The 22,201-nt window shown below is 47.9% G+C and overlaps 13 non-coding genes across 13 annotated transcripts; all 13 read right to left on the bottom strand.

Annotated features, from left to right (window-relative positions):
• Nucleotides 1-3,114: 3,114 nt before the first annotated feature.
• Nucleotides 3,115-3,305, bottom strand: LOC142687970 (U2 spliceosomal RNA). Its single transcript, XR_012857145.1, has one exon. It is a non-coding gene; the product is annotated as a U2 spliceosomal RNA (small nuclear RNA).
• A 1,292-nt stretch (nucleotides 3,306-4,597) lies between these two features.
• On the bottom strand, nucleotides 4,598-4,788 carry LOC142688010 (U2 spliceosomal RNA). The gene has a single exon (XR_012857181.1). It is a non-coding gene; the product is annotated as a U2 spliceosomal RNA (small nuclear RNA).
• Nucleotides 4,789-6,076: 1,288 nt separating this feature from the next.
• On the bottom strand, nucleotides 6,077-6,267 carry LOC142687971 (U2 spliceosomal RNA). Its single transcript, XR_012857146.1, has one exon. It is a non-coding gene; the product is annotated as a U2 spliceosomal RNA (small nuclear RNA).
• A 1,284-nt stretch (nucleotides 6,268-7,551) lies between these two features.
• On the bottom strand, nucleotides 7,552-7,742 carry LOC142687972 (U2 spliceosomal RNA). Its single transcript, XR_012857147.1, has one exon. It is a non-coding gene; the product is annotated as a U2 spliceosomal RNA (small nuclear RNA).
• A 1,284-nt stretch (nucleotides 7,743-9,026) lies between these two features.
• On the bottom strand, nucleotides 9,027-9,217 carry LOC142687973 (U2 spliceosomal RNA). The gene has a single exon (XR_012857148.1). It is a non-coding gene; the product is annotated as a U2 spliceosomal RNA (small nuclear RNA).
• Nucleotides 9,218-10,513: 1,296 nt separating this feature from the next.
• Nucleotides 10,514-10,704, bottom strand: LOC142687974 (U2 spliceosomal RNA). The gene has a single exon (XR_012857149.1). It is a non-coding gene; the product is annotated as a U2 spliceosomal RNA (small nuclear RNA).
• A 1,272-nt stretch (nucleotides 10,705-11,976) lies between these two features.
• On the bottom strand, nucleotides 11,977-12,167 carry LOC142687976 (U2 spliceosomal RNA). The gene has a single exon (XR_012857150.1). It is a non-coding gene; the product is annotated as a U2 spliceosomal RNA (small nuclear RNA).
• Nucleotides 12,168-13,447: 1,280 nt separating this feature from the next.
• On the bottom strand, nucleotides 13,448-13,638 carry LOC142687977 (U2 spliceosomal RNA). Its single transcript, XR_012857151.1, has one exon. It is a non-coding gene; the product is annotated as a U2 spliceosomal RNA (small nuclear RNA).
• Nucleotides 13,639-14,938: 1,300 nt separating this feature from the next.
• LOC142687979 (U2 spliceosomal RNA) lies at nucleotides 14,939-15,129 on the bottom strand. The gene has a single exon (XR_012857153.1). It is a non-coding gene; the product is annotated as a U2 spliceosomal RNA (small nuclear RNA).
• Nucleotides 15,130-16,413: 1,284 nt separating this feature from the next.
• On the bottom strand, nucleotides 16,414-16,604 carry LOC142687980 (U2 spliceosomal RNA). The gene has a single exon (XR_012857154.1). It is a non-coding gene; the product is annotated as a U2 spliceosomal RNA (small nuclear RNA).
• Nucleotides 16,605-17,888: 1,284 nt separating this feature from the next.
• On the bottom strand, nucleotides 17,889-18,079 carry LOC142687981 (U2 spliceosomal RNA). The gene has a single exon (XR_012857155.1). It is a non-coding gene; the product is annotated as a U2 spliceosomal RNA (small nuclear RNA).
• Nucleotides 18,080-19,375: 1,296 nt separating this feature from the next.
• On the bottom strand, nucleotides 19,376-19,566 carry LOC142687982 (U2 spliceosomal RNA). The gene has a single exon (XR_012857156.1). It is a non-coding gene; the product is annotated as a U2 spliceosomal RNA (small nuclear RNA).
• Nucleotides 19,567-20,866: 1,300 nt separating this feature from the next.
• On the bottom strand, nucleotides 20,867-21,057 carry LOC142687983 (U2 spliceosomal RNA). The gene has a single exon (XR_012857157.1). It is a non-coding gene; the product is annotated as a U2 spliceosomal RNA (small nuclear RNA).
• Nucleotides 21,058-22,201: the final 1,144 nt, after the last annotated feature.

Below are 22,201 nucleotides of genomic sequence, written 5' to 3' on the forward strand. Positions count from 1 at the left end.
GATAGTTTTGTTCGCTCTCCCGGGGTCGGTCATGTGCCCAGTAGAGTGCATGCGGGGTTTTACAAAAAACAGGGGGTCTCCAGATTTGCCTTTGTTACGTCATGTGGACGGGTCGTTCTTGTCCAGGTTTCAGTTTGGAGCTGTTTTTAAAAAATGTTTGACGGCGGTTGGGGTTGCGGCAGGCTCATATTCATCTCATTCCTTCCGGATTGGCGCAGCAACGGAAGCAGGGCGCTGGGGGTTGGATGATGAGGGGGTGAGGCGTATTGGTCGTTGGGAGTCAAAAAGGTTTAAGTCCTATGTCCGCCCCCATATGTTGTAATTTTGTTGTTTATGCTTGCAAATGTTATATGGTGGTGCCTAACTGTGTTTTCCGTTTCAGATTCGCCTCCTTGTCTGGTGTGGTTGATGGGTCATTCGTACGTGCACTGGGGGGCTTTGAGGGCGGACGTCCGCCCGGATGGTCGCCAGTTGCGCATTCCGCGACAGGATGCGGTTGTGCATTGGCTGGGGTTTAGAGGTATGTCGTGGAACAGGGTGTTGGCGGAATTCCAGACATATGTGCGGCTTGATAGGGTTCCGGAGGTTTTAGTGTTGCACGTGGGTGGGAATGACTTAGGAGTCCGCCCTTTTCGTGAGTTGGTGCGGGATATCAAACATGATTTGTTGTGTTTGTGGGTATCTTATCCCAAGTTGGTGGTAGTGTGGTCGGACATAGTCCCAAGGAAGCATTGGCGGTTAGCTAGATCGGTGGAGAGAGTCAATAAAGCTCGGATAAAAGTTAACCGGGCGGTGTCCCGTTTTGTGGCAAAGAACGGGGGCATTTGCGTGAGGCATAGGGATTTGGAGTCAGGATTGGGGAATTTCTGGAGGAGTGACGGGGTTCATCTGACCGAGGTTGGCATTGATATTTGGAGCTTGGCTATAGCAGAAGGCATAGAAAGGGCGGTGGTGGTGTGGAGGAACTCACAGGCTTAAGGTGGTCAAGGCCTGTTTCGCGGTGGCGGGGGGAGTCCTTGAGGCCAGTCAGTACAAAATGGTGGGGGGGTCGCATCGGGGGTATGCGTCCCCCAAAAAAGGTACATGGTTGAAGACTTCATCGGGTGTTATCCCTTTGAAGTGGTCTTCTGGTAGAAGGTATGTCACTTGAAGGCTTCATCGGGTGTTATCCCTTTGAAGTGGACTTCTAGTGGTCGGTATATCACTTGAGGGCTTCAACGGGTGTTATCCCCTTGAAGTGGACTTCTAGTGGTTGGAGCCATCTGCAGAGGTGAACGGTGCTTCCGAGCTGGTTTACGGCTGGAGGTAATTAGTGGTTTGCAGATGGCTAATTCGGTGTGTTCTTGAAAGGAACATCTGAAGGGGCTTCAAGGACTTCCTCTGCTCGGGTTAATGTTAACGTTTAATTGTTATTTATGATTCTGACCCATGTTGGGTCATGTGAATTATTAGGAGGAATTCTCTGGTGGATTCCTAACTAGTTATCCGAATGTTTCGGATTTAAATTGTTTTTATAAAACTGTGAAATTAATAAACGGCTGCTGTGGCCATTTCACATCCAACCTCGGTGTCATGTGTCGTTACTAAATGGGGGTGGGGGATAGTATGGTTTAAGGTTAACACACGACTCTACCTAGGCAGGTCAAGAAGAGGCTGGACGCAGCTGCAGGCTTGAGGGAAGCCGACATGACCGTCCTGGTAGGGAAAGGGTTAATGTTAAGAGGTGAGGGAAAGGTGAAGGAGCTGAAGGAGGGACGGGGAGGAGCTAGGGGGGACGGGGGGGCCGTTACTGCGCTTCCCGCTGTTTCTCGGCATTGAGCCGGAAGCAGCGGGAGGAGTAATACACAAGAAGCAAAGCTCCCACCCTCCCACCCTTGTTTTGTTACTCCTTAGGTCTTCTGTACGTCCGTATATGAGCGTTGTGTTTTATTTTGTGTGTTTATTTAACATGTTTTTCTTTTTTCCGGAGTAGGTTCTGTTGTCATGGCAGCTGGCGGGGGGAGTCCTTGAGGCCAGTCAGTACAAAATGGTGGGGGGGTCGCATCGGGGGTATGCGTCCCCCAAAAAAGGTACATGGTTGAAGACTTCATCGGGTGTTATCCCTTTGAAGTGGTCTTCTGGTAGAAGGTATGTCACTTGAAGGCTTCATCGGGTGTTATCCCTTTGAAGTGGACTTCTAGTGGTCGGTATATCACTTGAGGGCTTCAACGGGTGTTATCCCCTTGAAGTGGACTTCTAGTGGTTGGAGCCATCTGCAGAGGTGAACGGTGCTTCCGAGCTGGTTTACGGCTGGAGGTAATTAGTGGTTTGCAGATGGCTAATTCGGTGTGTTCTTGAAAGGAACATCTGAAGGGGCTTCAAGGACTTCCTCTGCTCGGGTTAATGTTAACGTTTAATTGTTATTTATGATTCTGACCCATGTTGGGTCATGTGAATTATTAGGAGGAATTCTCTGGTGGATTCCTAACTAGTTATCCGAATGTTTCGGATTTAAATTGTTTTTATAAAACTGTGAAATTAATAAACGGCTGCTGTGGCCATTTCACATCCAACCTCGGTGTCATGTGTCGTTACTAAATGGGGGTGGGGGATAGTATGGTTTAAGGTTAACACACGACTCTACCTAGGCAGGTCAAGTACATTCCATCACATCCATCTAGTGTACACAGGTAGGTCCATTGTGGCGGGCAGGCGAGCGGGCGGGCTGCTTTATTGGCTGTTTGCTGTTCCCCTACTCCACTCCACTATTTGACTGTTGTGCTGCATCAATCAATCAATCAATCAATCAATCAATCAATCAATCAATCAATCAATCAGTGGCTGGCTCAGGTGCAGCTCTTTAACTTACCTAAAAGGGAGGGCGGAGAGAAGACAAGGAAGGTGAATGAGGTGTTCCAATGTGAAATGCCGGAAACACAGAAACACAGACGACACACAACAAGAGGTGGCAATCTATTCATTAATTGCATTTAATCAATGAGCTCATTATCACTCATGCATTGTCCAACAGGTGTTGAAATAATGGGATTAAAAGGGGAGATCCCTTCAGAAAGACAGAAACAATAGCAAAGACAAAAAACACTTTTGGAATCTGCTTTTAGTCAACACATAAGGAAAGGGTGCACCGGTCCTGGAAATACTGCAATACCAGGTCAATGCGTGGAGTGGACAGAGCAAGCTCTATTTCCATCTCCCTGTTCTAAAAATCCATTTAATATATGGTCCCCAGATAGGGGACGTATCAGATATTAAACTGATAAGAACAGATACTACACTTGATCTTAGCCAAAAGGCCGAGAAGCGATAACCCGAACGGGCCGCGCGTTGCCCGAGCCTGCCCGATACTGCTGTTCAGCCCTTGCAGCGATTCAGCCTACTTCTAGGCAATTCCATGGGGCCCTGCAGGCTCACACACTCACAGCTACACGGGAGGTGAATAAAGGCCGGAGAGGAAGCCAGACAGGATTTGCTTCTTTTGCTTGCACCACAATGCAGTGCTGAAAGAGGAGGAATCTACATAAAAACGCCTTCCTGGCAACGCCCAAATGCCCTGCTGCCATGCAGATAAACACTGGCAGCGGCAGCAAGTGCATGCCCACAGCCACCCCTTGTTCCTTCACACCTTGTATCAGCTGTAATCCAGTCCAGTCCAGTGCTGCCTGCTGAGCAGCACTGACCAACACTGCCTGGGCCCAGGCTTTTATCTCTGAGGCCCCATTATGATGTCAGAAAGCTGGCTCTGGAATCCTGAGGGCTCCACTATGACACGTGCAAAGTTCCGTCTGAACTTTATATAAGACGGTGAGGCTCAGTCAGTCACTCAGTGGCTCAGTCAGTCACTCAGTGTTGCCTGAGAGGGCAACACTGCAACAGCCGGCCGCCAGGCTGTCTTTTTTTTGCACAGCTAGTTGCCTCCAGGAGGCCACAAGAGGGAGACAAGGGACTGCAAAATGGAAAATAGGCATCCACCAACTTTACAGACAACTTCTCCTTGCTCCTACAACCTCCATCCTTGCACAGTTTGTTATTCTTCTAGGTAACATAGTAACAAATCCAAATTGCTGCTCTCTTTGTAGGCAAGCAAGGCTTTGTTGCAACTGCAATTCTTACTTCTTCTTGAAATGTAGGGACGACAGTACATTCCATCACATCCATCTAGTGTACACAGGTAGGTCCATTGTGGCGGGCAGGCGAGCGGGCGGGCTGCTTTATTGGCTGTTTGCTGTTCCCCTACTCCACTCCACTATTTGACTGTTGTGCTGCATCAATCAATCAATCAATCAATCAATCAATCAATCAGTGGCTGGCTCAGGTGCAGCTCTTTAACTTACCTAAAAGGGAGGGCGGAGAGAAGACAAGGAAGGTGAATGAGGTGTTCCAATGTGAAATGCCGGAAACACAGAAACACAGACGACACACAACAAGAGGTGGCAATCTATTCATTAATTGCATTTAATCAATGAGCTCATTATCACTCATGCATTGTCCAACAGGTGTTGAAATAATGGGATTAAAAGGGGAGATCCCTTCAGAAAGACAGAAACAATAGCAAAGACAAAAAACACTTTTGGAATCTGCTTTTAGTCAACACATAAGGAAAGGGTGCACCGGTCCTGGAAATACTGCAATACCAGGTCAATGCGTGGAGTGGACAGAGCAAGCTCTATTTCCGTCTCCCTGTTCTAAAAATCCATTTAATATATGGTCCCCAGATAGGGGACGTATCAGATATTAAACTGATAAGAACAGATACTACACTTGATCTTAGCCAAAAGGCCGAGAAGCGATAACCCGAACGGGCCGCGCGTTGCCCGAGCCTGCCCGATACTGCTGTTCAGCCCTTGCAGCGATTCAGCCTACTTCTAGGCAATTCCATGGGGCCCTGCAGGCTCACACACTCACAGCTACACGGGAGGTGAATAAAGGCCGGAGAGGAAGCCAGACAGGATTTGCTTCTTTTGCTTGCACCACAATGCAGTGCTGAAAGAGGAGGAATCTACATAAAAACACCTTCCTGGCAACGCCCAAATGCCCTGCTGCCATGCAGATAAACACTGGCAGCGGCAGCAAGTGCATGCCCACAGCCACCCCTTGTTCCTTCACACCTTGTATCAGCTGTAATCCAGTCCAGTCCAGTGCTGCCTGCTGAGCAGCACTGACCAACACTGCCTGGGCCCAGGCTTTTATCTCTGAGGCCCCATTATGATGTCAGAAAGCTGGCTCTGGAATCCTGAGGGCTCCACTATGACACGTGCAAAGTTCCGTCTGAACTTTATATAAGACGGTGAGGCTCAGTCAGTCACTCAGTGTTGCCTGAGAGGGCAACACTGCAACAGCCGGCCGCCAGGCTGTCTTTTTTTTGCACAGCTAGTTGCCTCCAGGAGGCCACAAGAGGGAGACAAGGGACTGCAAAATGGAAAATAGGCATCCACCAACTTTACAGACAACTTCTCCTTGCTCCTACAACCTCCATCCTTGCACAGTTTGTTATTCTTCTAGGTAACATAGTAACAAATCCAAATTGCTGCTCTCTTTGTAGGCAAGCAAGGCTTTGTTGCAACTGCAATTCTTACTTCTTCTTGAAATGTAGGGACGACAGTACATTCCATCACATCCATCTAGTGTACACAGGTAGGTCCATTGTGGCGGGCAGGCGAGCGGGCGGGCTGCTTTATTGGCTGTTTGCTGTTCCCCTACTCCACTCCACTATTTGACTGTTGTGCTGCATCAATCAATCAATCAATCAATCAATCAATCAATCAATCAATCAATCAATCAGTGGCTGGCTCAGGTGCAGCTCTTTAACTTACCTAAAAGGGAGGGCGGAGAGAAGACAAGGAAGGTGAATGAGGTGTTCCAATGTGAAATGCCGGAAACACAGAAACACAGACGACACACAACAAGAGGTGGCAATCTATTCATTAATTGCATTTAATCAATGAGCTCATTATCACTCATGCATTGTCCAACAGGTGTTGAAATAATGGGATTAAAAGGGGAGATCCCTTCAGAAAGACAGAAACAATAGCAAAGACAAAAAACACTTTTGGAATCTGCTTTTAGTCAACACATAAGGAAAGGGTGCACCGGTCCTGGAAATACTGCAATACCAGGTCAATGCGTGGAGTGGACAGAGCAAGCTCTATTTCCATCTCCCTGTTCTAAAAATCCATTTAATATATGGTCCCCAGATAGGGGACGTATCAGATATTAAACTGATAAGAACAGATACTACACTTGATCTTAGCCAAAAGGCCGAGAAGCGATAACCCGAACGGGCCGCGCGTTGCCCGAGCCTGCCCGATACTGCTGTTCAGCCCTTGCAGCGATTCAGCCTACTTCTAGGCAATTCCATGGGGCCCTGCAGGCTCACACACTCACAGCTACACGGGAGGTGAATAAAGGCCGGAGAGGAAGCCAGACAGGATTTGCTTCTTTTGCTTGCACCACAATGCAGTGCTGAAAGAGGAGGAATCTACATAAAAACGCCTTCCTGGCAACGCCCAAATGCCCTGCTGCCATGCAGATAAACACTGGCAGCGGCAGCAAGTGCATGCCCACAGCCACCCCTTGTTCCTTCACACCTTGTATCAGCTGTAATCCAGTCCAGTCCAGTGCTGCCTGCTGAGCAGCACTGACCAACACTGCCTGGGCCCAGGCTTTTATCTCTGAGGCCCCATTATGATGTCAGAAAGCTGGCTCTGGAATCCTGAGGGCTCCACTATGACACGTGCAAAGTTCCGTCTGAACTTTATATAAGACGGTGAGGCTCAGTCAGTCACTCAGTGTTGCCTGAGAGGGCAACACTGCAACAGCCGGCCGCCAGGCTGTCTTTTTTTTGCACAGCTAGTTGCCTCCAGGAGGCCACAAGAGGGAGACAAGGGACTGCAAAATGGAAAATAGGCATCCACCAACTTTACAGACAACTTCTCCTTGCTCCTACAACCTCCATCCTTGCACAGTTTGTTATTCTTCTAGGTAACATAGTAACAAATCCAAATTGCTGCTCTCTTTGTAGGCAAGCAAGGCTTTGTTGCAACTGCAATTCTTACTTCTTCTTGAAATGTAGGGACGACAGTACATTCCATCACATCCATCTAGTGTACACAGGTAGGTCCATTGTGGCGGGCAGGCGAGCGGGCGGGCTGCTTTATTGGCTGTTTGCTGTTCCCCTACTCCACTCCACTATTTGACTGTTGTGCTGCATCAATCAATCAATCAATCAATCAATCAATCAATCAATCAATCAATCAGTGGCTGGCTCAGGTGCAGCTCTTTAACTTACCTAAAAGGGAGGGCGGAGAGAAGACAAGGAAGGTGAATGAGGTGTTCCAATGTGAAATGCCGGAAACACAGAAACACAGACGACACACAACAAGAGGTGGCAATCTATTCATTAATTGCATTTAATCAATGAGCTCATTATCACTCATGCATTGTCCAACAGGTGTTGAAATAATGGGATTAAAAGGGGAGATCCCTTCAGAAAGACAGAAACAATAGCAAAGACAAAAAACACTTTTGGAATCTGCTTTTAGTCAACACATAAGGAAAGGGTGCACCGGTCCTGGAAATACTGCAATACCAGGTCAATGCGTGGAGTGGACAGAGCAAGCTCTATTTCCATCTCCCTGTTCTAAAAATCCATTTAATATATGGTCCCCAGATAGGGGACGTATCAGATATTAAACTGATAAGAACAGATACTACACTTGATCTTAGCCAAAAGGCCGAGAAGCGATAACCCGAACGGGCCGCGCGTTGCCCGAGCCTGCCCGATACTGCTGTTCAGCCCTTGCAGCGATTCAGCCTACTTCTAGGCAATTCCATGGGGCCCTGCAGGCTCACACACTCACAGCTACACGGGAGGTGAATAAAGGCCGGAGAGGAAGCCAGACAGGATTTGCTTCTTTTGCTTGCACCACAATGCAGTGCTGAAAGAGGAGGAATCTACATAAAAACGCCTTCCTGGCAACGCCCAAATGCCCTGCTGCCATGCAGATAAACACTGGCAGCGGCAGCAAGTGCATGCCCACAGCCACCCCTTGTTCCTTCACACCTTGTATCAGCTGTAATCCAGTCCAGTCCAGTGCTGCCTGCTGAGCAGCACTGACCAACACTGCCTGGGCCCAGGCTTTTATCTCTGAGGCCCCATTATGATGTCAGAAAGCTGGCTCTGGAATCCTGAGGGCTCCACTATGACACGTGCAAAGTTCCGTCTGAACTTTATATAAGACGGTGAGGCTCAGTCAGTCACTCAGTGTTGCCTGAGAGGGCAACACTGCAACAGCCGGCCGCCAGGCTGTCTTTTTTTTGCACAGCTAGTTGCCTCCAGGAGGCCACAAGAGGGAGACAAGGGACTGCAAAATGGAAAATAGGCATCCACCAACTTTACAGACAACTTCTCCTTGCTCCTACAACCTCCATCCTTGCACAGTTTGTTATTCTTCTAGGTAACATAGTAACAAATCCAAATTGCTGCTCTCTTTGTAGGCAAGCAAGGCTTTGTTGCAACTGCAATTCTTACTTCTTCTTGAAATGTAGGGACGACAGTACATTCCATCACATCCATCTAGTGTACACAGGTAGGTCCATTGTGGCGGGCAGGCGAGCGGGCGGGCTGCTTTATTGGCTGTTTGCTGTTCCCCTACTCCACTCCACTATTTGACTGTTGTGCTGCATCAATCAATCAATCAATCAATCAATCAATCAATCAATCAATCAATCAGTGGCTGGCTCAGGTGCAGCTCTTTAACTTACCTAAAAGGGAGGGCGGAGAGAAGACAAGGAAGGTGAATGAGGTGTTCCAATGTGAAATGCCGGAAACACAGAAACACAGACGACACACAACAAGAGGTGGCAATCTATTCATTAATTGCATTTAATCAATGAGCTCATTATCACTCATGCATTGTCCAACAGGTGTTGAAATAATGGGATTAAAAGGGGAGATCCCTTCAGAAAGACAGAAACAATAGCAAAGACAAAAAACACTTTTGGAATCTGCTTTTAGTCAACACATAAGGAAAGGGTGCACCGGTCCTGGAAATACTGCAATACCAGGTCAATGCGTGGAGTGGACAGAGCAAGCTCTATTTCCATCTCCCTGTTCTAAAAATCCATTTAATATATGGTCCCCAGATAGGGGACGTATCAGATATTAAACTGATAAGAACAGATACTACACTTGATCTTAGCCAAAAGGCCGAGAAGCGATAACCCGAACGGGCCGCGCGTTGCCCGAGCCTGCCCGATACTGCTGTTCAGCCCTTGCAGCGATTCAGCCTACTTCTAGGCAATTCCATGGGGCCCTGCAGGCTCACACACTCACAGCTACACGGGAGGTGAATAAAGGCCGGAGAGGAAGCCAGACAGGATTTGCTTCTTTTGCTTGCACCACAATGCAGTGCTGAAAGAGGAGGAATCTACATAAAAACGCCTTCCTGGCAACGCCCAAATGCCCTGCTGCCATGCAGATAAACACTGGCAGCGGCAGCAAGTGCATGCCCACAGCCACCCCTTGTTCCTTCACACCTTGTATCAGCTGTAATCCAGTCCAGTCCAGTGCTGCCTGCTGAGCAGCACTGACCAACACTGCCTGGGCCCAGGCTTTTATCTCTGAGGCCCCATTATGATGTCAGAAAGCTGGCTCTGGAATCCTGAGGGCTCCACTATGACACGTGCAAAGTTCCGTCTGAACTTTATATAAGACGGTGAGGCTCAGTCAGTCACTCAGTGTTGCCTGAGAGGGCAACACTGCAACAGCCGGCCGCCAGGCTGTCTTTTTTTTGCACAGCTAGTTGCCTCCAGGAGGCCACAAGAGGGAGACAAGGGACTGCAAAATGGAAAATAGGCATCCACCAACTTTACAGACAACTTCTCCTTGCTCCTACAACCTCCATCCTTGCACAGTTTGTTATTCTTCTAGGTAACATAGTAACAAATCCAAATTGCTGCTCTCTTTGTAGGCAAGCAAGGCTTTGTTGCAACTGCAATTCTTACTTCTTCTTGAAATGTAGGGACGACAGTACATTCCGTCACATCCATCTAGTGTACACAGGTAGGTCCATTGTGGCGGGCAGGCGAGCGGGCGGGCTGCTTTATTGGCTGTTTGCTGTTCCCCTACTCCACTCCACTATTTGACTGTTGTGCTGCATCAATCAATCAATCAATCAATCAATCAATCAATCAATCAATCAATCAATCAATCAATCAGTGGCTGGCTCAGGTGCAGCTCTTTAACTTACCTAAAAGGGAGGGCGGAGAGAAGACAAGGAAGGTGAATGAGGTGTTCCAATGTGAAATGCCGGAAACACAGAAACACAGACGACACACAACAAGAGGTGGCAATCTATTCATTAATTGCATTTAATCAATGAGCTCATTATCACTCATGCATTGTCCAACAGGTGTTGAAATAATGGGATTAAAAGGGGAGATCCCTTCAGAAAGACAGAAACAATAGCAAAGACAAAAAACACTTTTGGAATCTGCTTTTAGTCAACACATAAGGAAAGGGTGCACCGGTCCTGGAAATACTGCAATACCAGGTCAATGCGTGGAGTGGACAGAGCAAGCTCTATTTCCATCTCCCTGTTCTAAAAATCCATTTAATATATGGTCCCCAGATAGGGGACGTATCAGATATTAAACTGATAAGAACAGATACTACACTTGATCTTAGCCAAAAGGCCGAGAAGCGATAACCCGAACGGGCCGCGCGTTGCCCGAGCCTGCCCGATACTGCTGTTCAGCCCTTGCAGCGATTCAGCCTACTTCTAGGCAATTCCATGGGGCCCTGCAGGCTCACACACTCACAGCTACACGGGAGGTGAATAAAGGCCGGAGAGGAAGCCAGACAGGATTTGCTTCTTTTGCTTGCACCACAATGCAGTGCTGAAAGAGGAGGAATCTACATAAAAACGCCTTCCTGGCAACGCCCAAATGCCCTGCTGCCATGCAGATAAACACTGGCAGCGGCAGCAAGTGCATGCCCACAGCCACCCCTTGTTCCTTCACACCTTGTATCAGCTGTAATCCAGTCCAGTCCAGTGCTGCCTGCTGAGCAGCACTGACCAACACTGCCTGGGCCCAGGCTTTTATCTCTGAGGCCCCATTATGATGTCAGAAAGCTGGCTCTGGAATCCTGAGGGCTCCACTATGACACGTGCAAAGTTCCGTCTGAACTTTATATAAGACGGTGAGGCTCAGTCAGTCACTCAGTGTTGCCTGAGAGGGCAACACTGCAACAGCCGGCCGCCAGGCTGTCTTTTTTTTGCACAGCTAGTTGCCTCCAGGAGGCCACAAGAGGGAGACAAGGGACTGCAAAATGGAAAATAGGCATCCACCAACTTTACAGACAACTTCTCCTTGCTCCTACAACCTCCATCCTTGCACAGTTTGTTATTCTTCTAGGTAACATAGTAACAAATCCAAATTGCTGCTCTCTTTGTAGGCAAGCAAGGCTTTGTTGCAACTGCAATTCTTACTTCTTCTTGAAATGTAGGGACGACAGTACATTCCATCACATCCATCTAGTGTACACAGGTAGGTCCATTGTGGCGGGCAGGCGAGCGGGCGGGCTGCTTTATTGGCTGTTTGCTGTTCCCCTACTCCACTCCACTATTTGACTGTTGTGCTGCATCAATCAATCAATCAATCAATCAATCAATCAATCAGTGGCTGGCTCAGGTGCAGCTCTTTAACTTACCTAAAAGGGAGGGCGGAGAGAAGACAAGGAAGGTGAATGAGGTGTTCCAATGTGAAATGCCGGAAACACAGAAACACAGACGACACACAACAAGAGGTGGCAATCTATTCATTAATTGCATTTAATCAATGAGCTCATTATCACTCATGCATTGTCCAACAGGTGTTGAAATAATGGGATTAAAAGGGGAGATCCCTTCAGAAAGACAGAAACAATAGCAAAGACAAAAAACACTTTTGGAATCTGCTTTTAGTCAACACATAAGGAAAGGGTGCACCGGTCCTGGAAATACTGCAATACCAGGTCAATGCGTGGAGTGGACAGAGCAAGCTCTATTTCCATCTCCCTGTTCTAAAAATCCATTTAATATATGGTCCCCAGATAGGGGACGTATCAGATATTAAACTGATAAGAACAGATACTACACTTGATCTTAGCCAAAAGGCCGAGAAGCGATAACCCGAACGGGCCGCGCGTTGCCCGAGCCTGCCCGATACTGCTGTTCAGCCCTTGCAGCGATTCAGCCTACTTCTAGGCAATTCCATGGGGCCCTGCAGGCTCACACACTCACAGCTACACGGGAGGTGAATAAAGGCCGGAGAGGAAGCCAGACAGGATTTGCTTCTTTTGCTTGCACCACAATGCAGTGCTGAAAGAGGAGGAATCTACATAAAAACGCCTTCCTGGCAACGCCCAAATGCCCTGCTGCCATGCAGATAAACACTGGCAGCGGCAGCAAGTGCATGCCCACAGCCACCCCTTGTTCCTTCACACCTTGTATCAGCTGTAATCCAGTCCAGTCCAGTGCTGCCTGCTGAGCAGCACTGACCAACACTGCCTGGGCCCAGGCTTTTATCTCTGAGGCCCCATTATGATGTCAGAAAGCTGGCTCTGGAATCCTGAGGGCTCCACTATGACACGTGCAAAGTTCCGTCTGAACTTTATATAAGACGGTGAGGCTCAGTCAGTCACTCAGTGTTGCCTGAGAGGGCAACACTGCAACAGCCGGCCGCCAGGCTGTCTTTTTTTTGCACAGCTAGTTGCCTCCAGGAGGCCACAAGAGGGAGACAAGGGACTGCAAAATGGAAAATAGGCATCCACCAACTTTACAGACAACTTCTCCTTGCTCCTACAACCTCCATCCTTGCACAGTTTGTTATTCTTCTAGGTAACATAGTAACAAATCCAAATTGCTGCTCTCTTTGTAGGCAAGCAAGGCTTTGTTGCAACTGCAATTCTTACTTCTTCTTGAAATGTAGGGACGACAGTACATTCCATCACATCCATCTAGTGTACACAGGTAGGTCCATTGTGGCGGGCAGGCGAGCGGGCGGGCTGCTTTATTGGCTGTTTGCTGTTCCCCTACTCCACTCCACTATTTGACTGTTGTGCTGCATCAATCAATCAATCAATCAATCAATCAATCAATCAATCAATCAGTGGCTGGCTCAGGTGCAGCTCTTTAACTTACCTAAAAGGGAGGGCGGAGAGAAGACAAGGAAGGTGAATGAGGTGTTCCAATGTGAAATGCCGGAAACACAGAAACACAGACGACACACAACAAGAGGTGGCAATCTATTCATTAATTGCATTTAATCAATGAGCTCATTATCACTCATGCATTGTCCAACAGGTGTTGAAATAATGGGATTAAAAGGGGAGATCCCTTCAGAAAGACAGAAACAATAGCAAAGACAAAAAACACTTTTGGAATCTGCTTTTAGTCAACACATAAGGAAAGGGTGCACCGGTCCTGGAAATACTGCAATACCAGGTCAATGCGTGGAGTGGACAGAGCAAGCTCTATTTCCATCTCCCTGTTCTAAAAATCCATTTAATATATGGTCCCCAGATAGGGGACGTATCAGATATTAAACTGATAAGAACAGATACTACACTTGATCTTAGCCAAAAGGCCGAGAAGCGATAACCCGAACGGGCCGCGCGTTGCCCGAGCCTGCCCGATACTGCTGTTCAGCCCTTGCAGCGATTCAGCCTACTTCTAGGCAATTCCATGGGGCCCTGCAGGCTCACACACTCACAGCTACACGGGAGGTGAATAAAGGCCGGAGAGGAAGCCAGACAGGATTTGCTTCTTTTGCTTGCACCACAATGCAGTGCTGAAAGAGGAGGAATCTACATAAAAACGCCTTCCTGGCAACGCCCAAATGCCCTGCTGCCATGCAGATAAACACTGGCAGCGGCAGCAAGTGCATGCCCACAGCCACCCCTTGTTCCTTCACACCTTGTATCAGCTGTAATCCAGTCCAGTCCAGTGCTGCCTGCTGAGCAGCACTGACCAACACTGCCTGGGCCCAGGCTTTTATCTCTGAGGCCCCATTATGATGTCAGAAAGCTGGCTCTGGAATCCTGAGGGCTCCACTATGACACGTGCAAAGTTCCGTCTGAACTTTATATAAGACGGTGAGGCTCAGTCAGTCACTCAGTGTTGCCTGAGAGGGCAACACTGCAACAGCCGGCCGCCAGGCTGTCTTTTTTTTGCACAGCTAGTTGCCTCCAGGAGGCCACAAGAGGGAGACAAGGGACTGCAAAATGGAAAATAGGCATCCACCAACTTTACAGACAACTTCTCCTTGCTCCTACAACCTCCATCCTTGCACAGTTTGTTATTCTTCTAGGTAACATAGTAACAAATCCAAATTGCTGCTCTCTTTGTAGGCAAGCAAGGCTTTGTTGCAACTGCAATTCTTACTTCTTCTTGAAATGTAGGGACGACAGTACATTCCATCACATCCATCTAGTGTACACAGGTAGGTCCATTGTGGCGGGCAGGCGAGCGGGCGGGCTGCTTTATTGGCTGTTTGCTGTTCCCCTACTCCACTCCACTATTTGACTGTTGTGCTGCATCAATCAATCAATCAATCAATCAATCAATCAATCAATCAATCAATCAATCAATCAATCAATCAGTGGCTGGCTCAGGTGCAGCTCTTTAACTTACCTAAAAGGGAGGGCGGAGAGAAGACAAGGAAGGTGAATGAGGTGTTCCAATGTGAAATGCCGGAAACACAGAAACACAGACGACACACAACAAGAGGTGGCAATCTATTCATTAATTGCATTTAATCAATGAGCTCATTATCACTCATGCATTGTCCAACAGGTGTTGAAATAATGGGATTAAAAGGGGAGATCCCTTCAGAAAGACAGAAACAATAGCAAAGACAAAAAACACTTTTGGAATCTGCTTTTAGTCAACACATAAGGAAAGGGTGCACCGGTCCTGGAAATACTGCAATACCAGGTCAATGCGTGGAGTGGACAGAGCAAGCTCTATTTCCATCTCCCTGTTCTAAAAATCCATTTAATATATGGTCCCCAGATAGGGGACGTATCAGATATTAAACTGATAAGAACAGATACTACACTTGATCTTAGCCAAAAGGCCGAGAAGCGATAACCCGAACGGGCCGCGCGTTGCCCGAGCCTGCCCGATACTGCTGTTCAGCCCTTGCAGCGATTCAGCCTACTTCTAGGCAATTCCATGGGGCCCTGCAGGCTCACACACTCACAGCTACACGGGAGGTGAATAAAGGCCGGAGAGGAAGCCAGACAGGATTTGCTTCTTTTGCTTGCACCACAATGCAGTGCTGAAAGAGGAGGAATCTACATAAAAACGCCTTCCTGGCAACGCCCAAATGCCCTGCTGCCATGCAGATAAACACTGGCAGCGGCAGCAAGTGCATGCCCACAGCCACCCCTTGTTCCTTCACACCTTGTATCAGCTGTAATCCAGTCCAGTCCAGTGCTGCCTGCTGAGCTGCACTGACCAACACTGCCTGGACCCAGGCTTTTATCTCTGAGGCCCCATTATGATGTCAGAAAGCTGGCTCTGGAATCCTGAGGGCTCCACTATGACACGTGCAAAGTTCCGTCTGAACTTTATATAAGACGGTGAGGCTCAGTCAGTCACTCAGTGTTGCCTGAGAGGGCAACACTGCAACAGCCGGCCGCCAGGCTGTCTTTTTTTTGCACAGCTAGTTGCCTCCAGGAGGCCACAAGAGGGAGACAAGGGACTGCAAAATGGAAAATAGGCATCCACCAACTTTACAGACAACTTCTCCTTGCTCCTACAACCTCCATCCTTGCACAGTTTGTTATTCTTCTAGGTAACATAGTAACAAATCCAAATTGCTGCTCTCTTTGTAGGCAAGCAAGGCTTTGTTGCAACTGCAATTCTTACTTCTTCTTGAAATGTAGGGACGACAGTACATTCCATCACATCCATCTAGTGTACACAGGTAGGTCCATTGTGGCGGGCAGGCGAGCGGGCAGGCTGCTTTATTGGCTGTTTGCTGTTCCCCTACTCCACTCCACTATTTGACTGTTGTGCTGCATCAATCAATCAATCAATCAATCAATCAATCAATCAATCAATCAATCAGTGGCTGGCTCAGGTGCAGCTCTTTAACTTACCTAAAAGGGAGGGCGGAGAGAAGAGAAGGAAGGTGAATGAGGTGTTCCAATGTGAAATGCCGGAAACACAGAAACACAGACGACACACAACAAGAGGTGGCAATCTATTCATTAATTGCATTTAATCAATGAGCTCATTATCACTCATGCATTGTCCAACAGGTGTTGAAATAATGGGATTAAAAGGGGAGATCCCTTCAGAAAGACAGAAACAATAGCAAAGACAAAAAACACTTTTGGAATCTGCTTTTAGTCAACACATAAGGAAAGGGTGCACCGGTCCTGGAAATACTGCAATACCAGGTCAATGCGTGGAGTGGACAGAGCAAGCTCTATTTCCATCTCCCTGTTCTAAAAATCCATTTAATATATGGTCCCCAGATAGGGGACGTATCAGATATTAAACTGATAAGAACAGATACTACACTTGATCTTAGCCAAAAGGCCGAGAAGCGATAACCCGAACGGGCCGCGCGTTGCCCGAGCCTGCCCGATACTGCTGTTCAGCCCTTGCAGCGATTCAGCCTACTTCTAGGCAATTCCATGGGGCCCTGCAGGCTCACACACTCACAGCTACACGGGAGGTGAATAAAGGCTGGAGAGGAAGCCAGACAGGATTTGCTTCTTTTGCTTGCACCACAATGCAGTGCTGAAAGAGGAGGAATCTACATAAAAACGCCTTCCTGGCAACGCCCAAATGCCCTGCTGCCATGCAGATAAACACTGGCAGCGGCAGCAAGTGCATGCCCACAGCCACCCCTTGTTCCTTCACACCTTGTATCAGCTGTAATCCAGTCCAGTCCAGTGCTGCCTGCTGAGCAGCACTGACCAACACTGCCTGGGCCCAGGCTTTTATCTCTGAGGCCCCATTATGATGTCAGAAAGCTGGCTCTGGAATCCTGAGGGCTCCACTATGACACGTGCAAAGTTCCGTCTGAACTTTATATAAGACGGTGAGGCTCAGTCAGTCACTCAGTGTTGCCTGAGAGGGCAACACTGCAACAGCCGGCCGCCAGGCTGTCTTTTTTTTGCACAGCTAGTTGACTCCAGGAGGCCACAAGAGGGAGACAAGGGACTGCAAAATGGAAAATAGGCATCCACCAACTTTACAGACAACTTCTCCTTGCTCCTACAACCCCCATCCTTGCACAGTTTGTTATTCTTCTAGGTAACATAGTAACAAATCCAAATTGCTGCTCTCTTTGTAGGCAAGCAAGGCTTTGTTGCAACTGCAATTCTTACTTCTTCTTGAAATGTAGGGACGACAGTACATTCCATCACATCCATCTAGTGTACACAGGTAGGTCCATTGTGGCGGGCAGGCGAGCGGGCGGGCTGCTTTATTGGCTGTTTGCTGTTCCCCTACTCCACTCCACTATTTGACTGTTGTGCTGCATCAATCAATCAATCAATCAATCAATCAATCAATCAATCAATCAATCAGTGGCTGGCTCAGGTGCAGCTCTTTAACTTACCTAAAAGGGAGGGCGGAGAGAAGACAAGGAAGGTGAATGAGGTGTTCCAATGTGAAATGCCGGAAACACAGAAACACAGACGACACACAACAAGAGGTGGCAATCTATTCATTAATTGCATTTAATCAATGAGCTCATTATCACTCATGCATTGTCCAACAGGTGTTGAAATAATGGGATTAAAAGGGGAGATCCCTTCAGAAAGACAGAAACAATAGCAAAGACAAAAAACACTTTTGGAATCTGCTTTTAGTCAACACATAAGGAAAGGGTGCACCGGTCCTGGAAATACTGCAATACCAGGTCAATGCGTGGAGTGGACAGAGCAAGCTCTATTTCCATCTCCCTGTTCTAAAAATCCATTTAATATATGGTCCCCAGATAGGGGACGTATCAGATATTAAACTGATAAGAACAGATACTACACTTGATCTTAGCCAAAAGGCCGAGAAGCGATAACCCGAACGGGCCGCGCGTTGCCCGAGCCTGCCCGATACTGCTGTTCAGCCCTTGCAGCGATTCAGCCTACTTCTAGGCAATTCCATGGGGCCCTGCAGGCTCACACACTCACAGCTACACGGGAGGTGAATAAAGGCCGGAGAGGAAGCCAGACAGGATTTGCTTCTTTTGCTTGCACCACAATGCAGTGCTGAAAGAGGAGGAATCTACATAAAAACGCCTTCCTGGCAACGCCCAAATGCCCTGCTGCCATGCAGATAAACACTGGCAGCGGCAGCAAGTGCATGCCCACAGCCACCCCTTGTTCCTTCACACCTTGTATCAGCTGTAATCCAGTCCAGTCCAGTGCTGCCTGCTGAGCAGCACTGACCAACACTGCCTGGGCCCAGGCTTTTATCTCTGAGGCCCCATTATGATGTCAGAAAGCTGGCTCTGGAATCCTGAGGGCTCCACTATGACACGTGCAAAGTTCCGTCTGAACTTTATATAAGACGGTGAGGCTCAGTCAGTCACTCAGTGTTGCCTGAGAGGGCAACACTGCAACAGCCGGCCGCCAGGCTGTCTTTTTTTTGCACAGCTAGTTGCCTCCAGGAGGCCACAAGAGGGAGACAAGGGACTGCAAAATGGAAAATAGGCATCCACCAACTTTACAGACAACTTCTCCTTGCTCCTACAACCTCCATCCTTGCACAGTTTGTTATTCTTCTAGGTAACATAGTAACAAATACAAATTGCTGCTCTCTTTGTAGGCAAGCAAGGCTTTGTTGCAACTGCAATTCTTACTTCTTCTTGAAATGTAGGGACGACAGTACATTCCATCACATCCATCTAGTGTACACAGGTAGGTCCATTGTGGCGGGCAGGCGAGCGGGCGGGCTGCTTTATTGGCTGTTTGCTGTTCCCCTACTCCACTCCACTATTTGACTGTTGTGCTGCATCAATCAATCAATCAATCAATCAATCAATCAATCAATCAATCAATCAATCAATCAATCAGTGGCTGGCTCAGGTACAGCTCTTTAACTTACCTAAAAGGGAGGGCGGAGAGAAGACAAGGAAGGTGAATGAGGTGTTCCAATGTGAAATGCCGGAAACACAGAAACACAGACGACACACAACAAGAGGTGGCAATCTATTCATTAATTGCATTTAATCAATGAGCTCATTATCACTCATGCATTGTCCAACAGGTGTTGAAATAATGGGATTAAAAGGGGAGATCCCTTCAGAAAGACAGAAACAATAGCAAAGACAAAAAACACTTTTGGAATCTGCTTTTAGTCAACACATAAGGAAAGGGTGCACCGGTCCTGGAAATACTGCAATACCAGGTCAATGCGTGGAGTGGACAGAGCAAGCTCTATTTCCATCTCCCTGTTCTAAAAATCCATTTAATATATGGTCCCCAGATAGGGGACGTATCAGATATTAAACTGATAAGAACAGATACTACACTTGATCTTAGCCAAAAGGCCGAGAAGCGATAACCCGAACGGGCCGCGCGTTGCCCGAGCCTGCCCGATACTGCTGTTCAGCCCTTGCAGCGATTCAGCCTACTTCTAGGCAATTCCATGGGGCCCTGCAGGCTCACACACTCACAGCTACACGGGAGGTGAATAAAGGCCGGAGAGGAAGCCAGACAGGATTTGCTTCTTTTGCTTGCACCACAATGCAGTGCTGAAAGAGGAGGAATCTACATAAAAACGCCTTCCTGGCAACGCCCAAATGCCCTGCTGCCATGCAGATAAACACTGGCAGCGGCAGCAAGCGCATGCCCACAGCCACCCCTTGTTCCTTCACACCTTGTATCAGCTGTAATCCAGTCCAGTCCAGTGCTGCCTGCTGAGCAGCACTGACCAACACTGCCTGGGCCCAGGCTTTTATCTCTGAGGCCCCATTATGATGTCAGAAAGCTGGCTCTGGAATCCTGAGGGCTCCACTATGACACGTGCAAAGTTCCGTCTGAACTTTATATAAGACGGTGAGGCTCAGTCAGTCACTCAGTGTTGCCTGAGAGGGCAACACTGCAACAGCCGGCCGCCAGGCTGTCTTTTTTTTGCACAGCTAGTTGCCTCCAGGAGGCCACAAGAGGGAGACAAGGGACTGCAAAATGGAAAATAGGCATCCACCAACTTTACAGACAACTTCTCCTTGCTCCTACAACCTCCATCCTTGCACAGTTTGTTATTCTTCTAGGTAACATAGTAACAAATCCAAATTGCTGCTCTCTTTGTAGGCAAGCAAGGCTTTGTTGCAACTGCAATTCTTACTTCTTCTTGAAATGTAGGGACGACAGTACATTCCATCACATCCATCTAGTGTACACAGGTAGGTCCATTGTGGCGGGCAGGCGAGCGGGCGGGCTGCTTTATTGGCTGTTTGCTGTTCCCCTACTCCACTCCACTATTTGACTGTTGTGCTGCATCAATCAATCAATCAATCAATCAATCAATCAATCAATCAATCAATCAATCAATCAATCAATCAGTGGCTGGCTCAGGTGCAGCTCTTTAACTTACCTAAAAGGGAGGGCGGAGAGAAGACAAGGAAGGTGAATGAGGTGTTCCAATGTGAAATGCCGGAAACACAGAAACACAGACGACACACAACAAGAGGTGGCAATCTATTCATTAATTGCATTTAATCAATGAGCTCATTATCACTCATGCATTGTCCAACAGGTGTTGAAATAATGGGATTAAAAGGGGAGATCCCTTCAGAAAGACAGAAACAATAGCAAAGACAAAAAACACTTTTGGAATCTGCTTTTAGTCAACACATAAGGAAAGGGTGCACCGGTCCTGGAAATACTGCAATACCAGGTCAATGCGTGGAGTGGACAGAGCAAGCTCTATTTCCATCTCCCTGTTCTAAAAATCCATTTAATATATGGTCCCCAGATAGGGGACGTATCAGATATTAAACTGATAAGAACAGATACTACACTTGATCTTAGCCAAAAGGCCGAGAAGCGATAACCCGAACGGGCCGCGCGTTGCCCGAGCCTGCCCGATACTGCTGTTCAGCCCTTGCAGCGATTCAGCCTACTTCTAGGCAATTCCATGGGGCCCTGCAGGCTCACACACTCACAGCTACACGGGAGGTGAATAAAGGCCGGAGAGGAAGCCAGACAGGATTTGCTTCTTTTGCTTGCACCACAATGCAGTGCTGAAAGAGGAGGAATCTACATAAAAACGCCTTCCTGGCAACGCCCAAATGCCCTGCTGCCATGCAGATAAACACTGGCAGCGGCAGCAAGTGCATGCCCACAGCCACCCCTTGTTCCTTCACACCTTGTATCAGCTGTAATCCAGTCCAGTCCAGTGCTGCCTGCTGAGCAGCACTGACCAACACTGCCTGGGCCCAGGCTTTTATCTCTGAGGCCCCATTATGATGTCAGAAAGCTGGCTCTGGAATCCTGAGGGCTCCACTATGACACGTGCAAAGTTCCGTCTGAACTTTATATAAGACGGTGAGGCTCAGTCAGTCACTCAGTGTTGCCTGAGAGGGCAACACTGCAACAGCCGGCCGCCAGGCTGTCTTTTTTTTGCACAGCTAGTTGCCTCCAGGAGGCCACAAGAGGGAGACAAGGGACTGCAAAATGGAAAATAGGCATCCACCAACTTTACAGACAACTTCTCCTTGCTCCTACAACCTCCATCCTTGCACAGTTTGTTATTCTTCTAGGTAACATAGTAACAAATCCAAATTGCTGCTCTCTTTGTAGGCAAGCAAGGCTTTGTTGCAACTGCAATTCTTACTTCTTCTTGAAATGTAGGGACGACAGTACATTCCATCACATCCATCTAGTGTACACAGGTAGGTCCATTGTGGCGGGCAGGCGAGCGGGCGGGCTGCTTTATTGGCTGTTTGCTGTTCCCCTACTCCACTCCACTATTTGACTGTTGTGCTGCATCAATCAATCAATCAATCAATCAATCAATCAATCAATCAATCAATCAATCAGTGGCTGGCTCAGGTGCAGCTCTTTAACTTACCTAAAAGGGAGGGCGGAGAGAAGACAAGGAAGGTGAATGAGGTGTTCCAATGTGAAATGCCGGAAACACAGAAACACAGACGACACACAACAAGAGGTGGCAATCTATTCATTAATTGCATT

Source organism: Rhinoderma darwinii, assembly GCF_050947455.1.
Source record: "Rhinoderma darwinii isolate aRhiDar2 chromosome 5 unlocalized genomic scaffold, aRhiDar2.hap1 SUPER_5_unloc_24, whole genome shotgun sequence".
Lineage (NCBI taxonomy): Eukaryota > Metazoa > Chordata > Amphibia > Anura > Rhinodermatidae > Rhinoderma > Rhinoderma darwinii.